This window comes from Rattus rattus, chromosome 3, assembly GCF_011064425.1.
Source record: "Rattus rattus isolate New Zealand chromosome 3, Rrattus_CSIRO_v1, whole genome shotgun sequence".
Classification (NCBI taxonomy): domain Eukaryota; kingdom Metazoa; phylum Chordata; class Mammalia; order Rodentia; family Muridae; genus Rattus; species Rattus rattus.
Window position 1 is genome coordinate 169020983 of NC_046156.1, and position 8510 is coordinate 169029492.

The 8510-nt window shown below is 45.6% G+C and overlaps 1 non-coding gene across 1 annotated transcript; it reads right to left on the reverse strand.

Moving 5' to 3' along the window:
- Positions 1-1890: 1890 nt before the first annotated feature.
- Positions 1891-1997, reverse strand: LOC116897405. Its single transcript, XR_004387448.1, has one exon. It is a non-coding gene; the product is annotated as a U6 spliceosomal RNA (small nuclear RNA).
- Positions 1998-8510: the final 6513 nt, after the last annotated feature.

Sequence of the window (8510 nt, forward strand, 5' to 3'; positions counted from 1 at the left end):
GCTTAGTAATCACCATGTTCAGTTCTGTGCTATTGTGTAGCTGTGTTCTCTGAGGACAGCCTGAACAAAAAATTGAATGCGCAAGAAGGTTCGACTGCATTCAAGAAGCCAGGGCCCCCACTTGTCCTGTATGCAAAGGGACGATTGTTCCCAGACTCCCTGGAAGAGACAGCTCTTGGCTCCCACACAGGAGCCACTGTGACAATGCTCCTTGAATGGGAAGCAGCAGGAAGCAGCTGTTAAGGGAATGGACAATTAGAAAGGAGAGGCCACTTTACTGTTTTATCCTTGGCCAGCAAGGGTTGTTTGATGGCTTCTGTTGTGCTGGGGATGGAGACTGGAATGGAAAGCAAACACTCATGTCCTCGGGAAGCATGGCTCTGGGTTAGGAGTGGGCAAGAAAACCAAAGGGTGAGCAGCGCAAGCAGTGTACACGTATGGAGATACAGTAGTGCAGGAATGTGGTCCATCGACAGCATTGTCCTTTCTTTAGCTTTGTTCATCCCGGGAGGCCCGATGCCCCAGCAGGATTGGGATGAACTGTGAGTTTTAAGCCAGCGACTCAACATTCTGGGCTTGTTGAGACCCAGAATTCTGAACTCCGTCCCAGAGGATTTGGTTCAGTAACTCCAGGTAAGGCCTCTGAATCTGCGTTTCTAGTAAGTTCCAGAGCAATGGGGATCCTGCTGGCCTGAGGATACCCGATGAAGCGTAATTATCGTACTCACCACCTAGAGCAGCCATAGCCCAGTGTTTGTTACTGGGAGGATGCTGTCTGGACCAAGTGTTTACAGATCCTTGACATAAAATCAAAGACTTGAAGAGTCTCACACGCATAGCAGTATACAGATCAAATCCACTGTCAAAGAGAACAGAGGGCTCCTTGAGATGAATCCTCAGAGGAGCTGAGTTCACGGCTTAGCAGCTTAGTAGGTAAAGGCACTTGCTGCACCAGCCTGCAACGTGCATTTGAACCCTAGATCCCGCCGGGGAAGATAAGGACCGGCTCTCCAATGGTATTCATGGATCTCCACACACGTGCTGCAGCACAAGTGCGAGTGTGCACAGGCACATGCACGCGCTCGCGCACACGCACACACACACACACACACACACACACACACACATAACCTTTTTATTATTAAAGTGGCAGCAAGATGTCTCAGATTCAGTAGGGAAAGGCACTTGTGACTAAGCCTGACAACCTGAGTTGAATCCCCAGAACTATATGGTAGAGGGAGAGAACTGATTCTCCACCCACGATAGATAGATAGATAGATAGATAGATAGATAGATAGATAGATATAGATAGATAGATAGATAGATAGATAGATAGATGATAGATAGATGAGTAGATAAAATAGGTGAGAGCCTCAGGTTGTCCTTCCTTTACAGGGTCTAGGAGGCAGTGGAGCTTTGCTACTGAAGGGTATATCCCAGGTGGTTCTTTGACAGGCTTGGGTTATGTAAGCCCTTGCTCTTTGCTCTTTGCCCTTTCCTGGGGAACATTTGATTTTAATCGTATGAATGCCTGGTGACATATGGGCATAAGTTGGTAAATAAGGAAGTTTCCTTAAAAGTTCATACAAAGGACATGATGTGCCTGTCTTGGTTAGGGTTTTACTGCTGTGAGCAGACACCATGACCAAGGCAACTCATTTTAAAAAAATTTTTTTTATTAGATATATTTCTTTACTTTTACTTACATTTCAAATGTTATTCCCCTTCCCAGTTTCCTGTCCATAAGCTCCCATTCCCTCCCTCCCCCTCTCCCATACAGGTATTCCCCCTATACATCCTCCTTACTCCCCCCCCCCATATGCACTGGGGGTCCAACCTTGGCAGGACCAAGGCTTCCCCTTCCACTGCTGCCCCAACAAGGCTATTCTCAAAAATATGGAACCCTTCACGAATTTGTGTGCCATCCTTGCGCAGGGACTGTGCTAATCTTCCCTGTATCGTTCCAATTTTAGTATATGTGCTGCCGAAGCGAGCACCCAAGGCAACTCATAAGGACAACATTTAATTGGGGCTGGCTTACAGGTTTAAGGTTCTGTCCATCATCATCAAGGCAGGAGCATAGCACTGTTCAGGCAGGCATGGTGCAGGAGGAGCTGAGAGTTCTACATCTTCATCTGAAGGCTGCTAGTGGAAGACTGACTTCCAGGCAGCTAGAATGAGGGTCTTAAGCCCACATGCACACAGTCACAACACTCCAACAGGGCCACACCTTCTAATAGTGCCATCCGCCCTGGGGCAAGTGTATACAAACCATCACATTGCCTTAACTGTGTGTGTATCCCAAACCAGTGCTAGCCGGATTGCCTGCTGTTTTCCAACCCCTGATATGGCCATGTTGGGATGGGTTGGGTCAGGACATTGTGACAAGGTTGTAAGGGGAATGATTTACTTTTATTGTTTAAAGCAGACATACAGGTGTAGGTTCAGGTTGCCAACAGGTTGCTAAGGGTATGTTTACTGCCCAAGCCAAGTGGTGCCTTAGGTTGCAAGTTATTCCTATGCTAGATCTCACCACCATCAACCATGGATTAAACCAACCAGGGCTTAAAGGAATTGACTTCTTTTTTTTTTTTTTTCTTTTCTTCTTTTTGGAGCTGGGGACCGAACCCAGGGCCTTGCGCTTGCTAGGCAAGCGCTCTACCACTGAGCTAAATCCCCAACCCCAATGAATTGACTTCTAAAAGTTGCACCTGTACTTAACATGTTCGGATTTGTTTTCCTTATTGTTATTATTATTTCCTTAAGAACACAACATAATAACCATTGGTATAACATTTACATTGTACCCAAGATTTTAATTAGCTAGAGATAATTTAGAGTAGACAGAAGGATATGTGTAAATTATGTGATGCACCTCTGGCCTGGGAGCCCCTGGCCCTCAGACTCAGATGGGTGATGTGTGGTTTAGTGAAAGAACACATCCAAGTTCTGGGTGATAAAAAGAAAGCGAAAGGCACTGGAGAATTCCAGGAAGACATTTCTACCTGCTAAAATTTGGTGTGGGGAGGCCTTTATGTTGATGCCCTGTGGAATGGAGGTTAGGTGAGGAGGTGCTGTTTGCCTTTTGACACAGCATGTGCCCATGTGGACTTGCCAAGAATCCAACAATCCCTGACTGTTGATATCAGGCTTCACCCTGCCCCAAGTTACTCCATAGAATGTTGCATAAAATGTAAAACTTTTGGCCTGAAGAGATGGCTCAGAGGTTGAGAGCACTGACTGCTCTTCTAGAGGTCCTGAGTTCAAATCCCAGCAACCACATGGGGGCTCTCAACAATTTGTGAGATCTGGTGCCCTCTTCTGACATGCAGGCAGAACACTATGTATATAGTAAATAAATAAATCTCAAACAAACAACCCCCAAAACAAAAACAAACAAACAAAACCAGAAACTTTCCAGGCTGTACTTTGCTGGGAGGGACTCCATTTTACAAGCAGAACTTGACTATTTGGGAGCAAATGCAGAAGTCAACTCTGCCCTTGGTTGGCATATAAACATCGGTACCTGCCTGGCAAGATGGTTATAACAGAAAGGACAGCACACTGTAAGTTTATCAAGGTACACTGGGACTAAAGGAGCACTCAGGAATGCAGAAATCATACAAACAAACAAACAACCCCACCTCGCACCCTAAACCGGAAACTTTCCAGGCTCAATAACTTCCAGGACACAGCAGACTGAGGAGAGGACCACACTCTCTCACCCGGATGCAGGAGAGAAGCAGACACTTAGCACTTTCGTGGCAGGGTAGCCCCACAGACCTGTCATCTGACCGAGGGAGGGTTTGCACATCCAGGAACCTGCAGGCAGAGGCCTCCCCACTGTCACAGTCCCCGTTGCTGAGATTGCTACTGCCTGCCTGCCTGTTTGAGCATCTGGATCTGCCGTCAGTCTGTTTGCTCCTCGGAGCCCATCTTGCCTTCAGATTCTGCAGCTTCCACAGTCTGGCCGGTGCTTCAGCAGCTCTCTTTGAGCTCCTCTCAACTCTAACTTCACAGCAGACCTTCAGTGAGGTTAGTTATCTGACCTCCAACAGAGACTCTTTAGCCAGCCCCTGACTCCTACCTCTCAGGCTCTGAACCTTCCTAATATTGTGAACCTTTAATATGGCTAGTTCCTTGTGTTGTGGTGACCTCCAACCGTAAAATTGTTTTTATGTCTACTGCTGTTAGGAATAGAAATGTAAATATCTGTTATGCAGGATTATCAGATGTATGACCTCTGTGAAAAGGTTGCTTGACATCTGAGGGGGTCGCAACCCACAGGTTGAGAAACACTGTTTTAGATGAACTCTCTCACTCTGTATGGAAATTCTTTAAACACACTCATGCAGGCACACACACACACGCACACACACACAGACAAACACACACAGACACACACAGGCAAACACACTCACAGACACACACACACAGACACACACAGACAAACACACACAGACACACACAGACACACACACTCACAGACACACACACACAGACACACACAGACAAACACACACAGACACACACAAACACACTCACAGACACACACACACAGACACACACACAAAGACACACACACAAAGACACACACTCATACACACACACACAGACACATAGACACACATACACACACACACACACTCATACACAGACACACAGACACACACTCACACACACACACGCACACACACAGACACAGACACATACACACAGACACACACAGACACACACACAGATATACACACACAGACACACACACCTATCTATATATTTGATTGATAAATATGCATATATTATTGCATAATGTGCAATGAGTGATGTAGAAGTTAATATTAACAGTTAAAGTCGGACTTAGAGAACATGTGTTTGCCTTGGCCAGATATCAAGGAGGTTGGGATTACTTTGCAAATTGCTGCCAAGAAACCGATGTAGCCCATGAGAGCATTGTTATTCAATGAATTCTGACATTGGAACAACATCAATATATGCACCTGTTTTTGACGTAGTCTGCTCACAGCATTGATTGGATTTCCTGACATTGTTGAAGAGCTATGCAAACCTTAAAGCCAACATCTTCAGGTTCTCAGGTTCTTTGCTTCTACTTTGTTCCCCCAGTGTTAACTGTTGGAGATTGAATTAGGACCTCACACAGAATACAAGGGTTTCTGTGGGCCTCACACATACCAGGCAAACGGTCTACCACTGAGCTACATGTCCTGTCCCCTGAATAAATGTTGTTAGAGCCAAACCTAGTCAGAAGGTGCTCGATCTGCACCTGTGTGTCTGGAGTCCTGAGAGGCTTCCAGTGGGAAGTGACTCATTTTTTTCCCCTTCCTTTTCAAAGAACAGTTCTCACTTTTGTTTTGGTCAAATGATGGCACTTTGTAGGCTTTTTGTGAGAGGCCAAACCTACTCCATCTTGGAACTGGCCTCCATTTTAAAGAGAAAAAAAAAAAGCCTTAGAACTTCACCTGCAGCTGAACTCAAGTTGCACCCACGTACTAGGAAGGACCCCATGACTGTTCCTTGGCCCATACCCCAGAGTTACTCCCTAGCTACTCCCTAACAACAGTCAATCAAAGATCAGTCAGATTGTTTCAGATGTGCTTTCAGACACTGAAGTGAGTTTGAGCACCCTGTTGGCTTATAGTCATTCTATTGATGGTTGCCAGACCAGATACCCCCACACTGTTCCTATTTTCCTATAAGAACTTGTCCTGCTGAGGGTTTGAGGCTGCTCCACCTTCCCTTCCTGTCCTGCTGTGTCGCTGTTAGCTTGGAGGAGAGCCCAAGCCTGAGCTTGTAATAAAGAGACCCTGATGTGATTACATCAGAGCTGGCTCCTTGGTGGTCTTTGGGGTTCACCAACGCTTCCTGGCACAACGGTTGCTAGAGTGATTTTAAGTTGGCTAAAGGAGGAGTGTTGAATTATGAATGCCGAGGGTTTATTTCATTTATAAATAACTGTGTTGGACCAGAGAAAGGGAAAACTATGAATTCTCCCTGTGGTGAAGTCAAGGAACAGTTTTTGGAGAAGGGGACATATGGGTCAAAGCTGATGCTAGGGAAAGGGTGTTGGAGCCTTGCTGCGCATGAACCCCAAACATTCTGGGGCTTCTGTGATCGGAAGGATGATGACTCGTCCAGAGGAAATGATATGGGCAACAGCCTAATGGCATTACAGTTTGGAGTCTCTTGGTAGGTGTTGGTATGAGTTGGTAGAGTTTGGTATGCTGACCCAGTGCCAGTGTGGGTTCACTTGAGCCAAGATATGAAATATGAAACATGTCAGGAGGAACCTGATTCTCTTACAATGGAAAGCATTGATCTCCATGAGATCAATAAAACATCTGAATATCCCAGCTGACCTGGGTGACACACATGTGATCTCAGTACTCTGAGTCTGAGGCAGGAGGATCAGGGAGCTCAAGACTAGGCTTGATCACATAGACGGTAAGGCGAGGGTAGGTTCTAGGAGACCCTGCTTTATCCTCTACTTCAAACAAAAAAAGTAAAGGAGAAAACCTTGGACTACTTCAATCCTTAGACTTCTGAACTGGCTTCTTGATTTTGGGTAGGATTTTGTGCCCATTTCCTCTTCTCTGTTCTGCTGGGATTTCTTCTGCCTTGCACTTGTGCGGGTCGTGTGCATGCTGTCTGTGAGTTCATGTGTGCATCAGCCATGTAGTGTCTGCAAGGCTCTTATTCCCTTGCAGCCGCCTACCGCTCCTGGCTCCTACAGTCTTTCTGCCTCGCCTCTTCTTCCGCATACATCCCTGAGCCTTGAGTGGAGGGGTTCGATGATGGCATCCGTTAGGGCTGAGGCTCCAGAGTCTCTCACTCTCCAGTGACATGTCCAGTGTGGATCTCTGTGTTAATTGCCATCTTCTGCAAGAAGAGGCTTCTCTGACCAGGGTCGAGTGTGGGTGTAGCACTGTGACATTAGGAGTCATTGTATTGCTATGTTTTGTTTTGGTAGTTTTTTTGTTTTTTTTGTTTTTTTTGTCTTTTTGATGTTTACTTTGTTTTTGGTTTTTTTTTTTGAGAGAGACAGACAGAGAGAGACAGAGAGAGACAGAGAGAGACAGAGAGACAGAGAGAGACAGAGAGGCAGAGACAAAGACAGAGACAGAGAGAGACAGAGAACATGAACATGAAGTTGGGAGGGTAGGGAACTGAGGTGTTTCTGGGAAGAGGCAGGGAAGGAAAAGATCAAAATACATTGTATGAAAAATTTTTAAAAATCTGAAGTGTAATCTGAGATTTTTCTGCCTCAGGAAGGAGCATAGACGTGGGTGTGAGGAACTGTAGACAGAGGTCAGGGCCGAGGGAAGAAAGAAGGTTTAGAGAGGGGTGGGGAAGGTAAAGGAATATATAAGGAAAATGACAGGTCCAATTTTAGGCTCAGAAGGGCTTAGATGGGATGAGGAGCTGGGAGATGGGGGGAGGAGGAGGTGCACACAGGGTCTAAATAATAAAACAAACAAGGCACAAAATGTAGTGAATTTTAATGTAACAAAAATGTCCATGAAAATGCTTGACTTCAGGCCCAAGAGTTGGCTCAGTGATTAAGAGCGTTCCTGCTCTTGCAGAAAATCCAGGTTTAGTTTCCAGCTCCCATGCAGGGCAGCTCACAACTGCCTGCCATCCCGGACCCAGGAGACACTATACCCTCTTCTGGCCTTCGCATGCACTGCGCTCGTGCACAGACACACCCAGAGGTGTGCATACAGACACATCATTAAAACTAAAATCTTTAAAGAGTGCTAGAGTTTTCATTTTAACAGAACTTTGGGGAAAATGTGCTTACCTAGCTTTAGTGGAGCGCCCCAGGCTACCCAGCTCTATAAAAAACCCAAAAACTTGAATATGTTTTTTCCCTTCTCAATTGCGTATCTGTGGGAAGTTAGATTTACTTCACCTAATTCAAACAAAACAGTAAATGAAACGGATCCAGTGAGGAGCTGACATGAGAAGCCAGCTTTCTCATCGTCCAATCGATATAAGATTCGTTAAGATCGAAAACAATGTCACTCTTATGTTTTGTTTTGAAAAAAGTATTTTCACTAAAATGCCATCCATGTTAACATGTAAGAGGTCACTGCTCTTTCAATTCCATTTAGAAGGAATTAAGAAATATTTGCAAAGCGATTCAATGTTAGGTTTGAATATAGTATCAGCAAGTTTAACACACACACACACACAGTGAGCATCAAAAGGTTCTGAGACCAAAAAGCAGGGAAATCGTGGTCATGTGAACGAAGTTCTGCCTGCATTTCCATTCCGCGCTGGCTATAGAAATAAAGACAGGCAGCCGGACACACCACAGTAAGACTAACTAAAGCCAGCCAAAGCTTCCGCTTTGGGGAACAGGGGCCTGATGTGACACCATGGTAGTCACAACCCCTCAGTTCACCAGATTGGAAGGACACCAAATTCATGCAGCCAAGACCTACATGGTGTACACTGGTGTTTTCTGAACCTCGTTTTTGGCTTTCAGTACT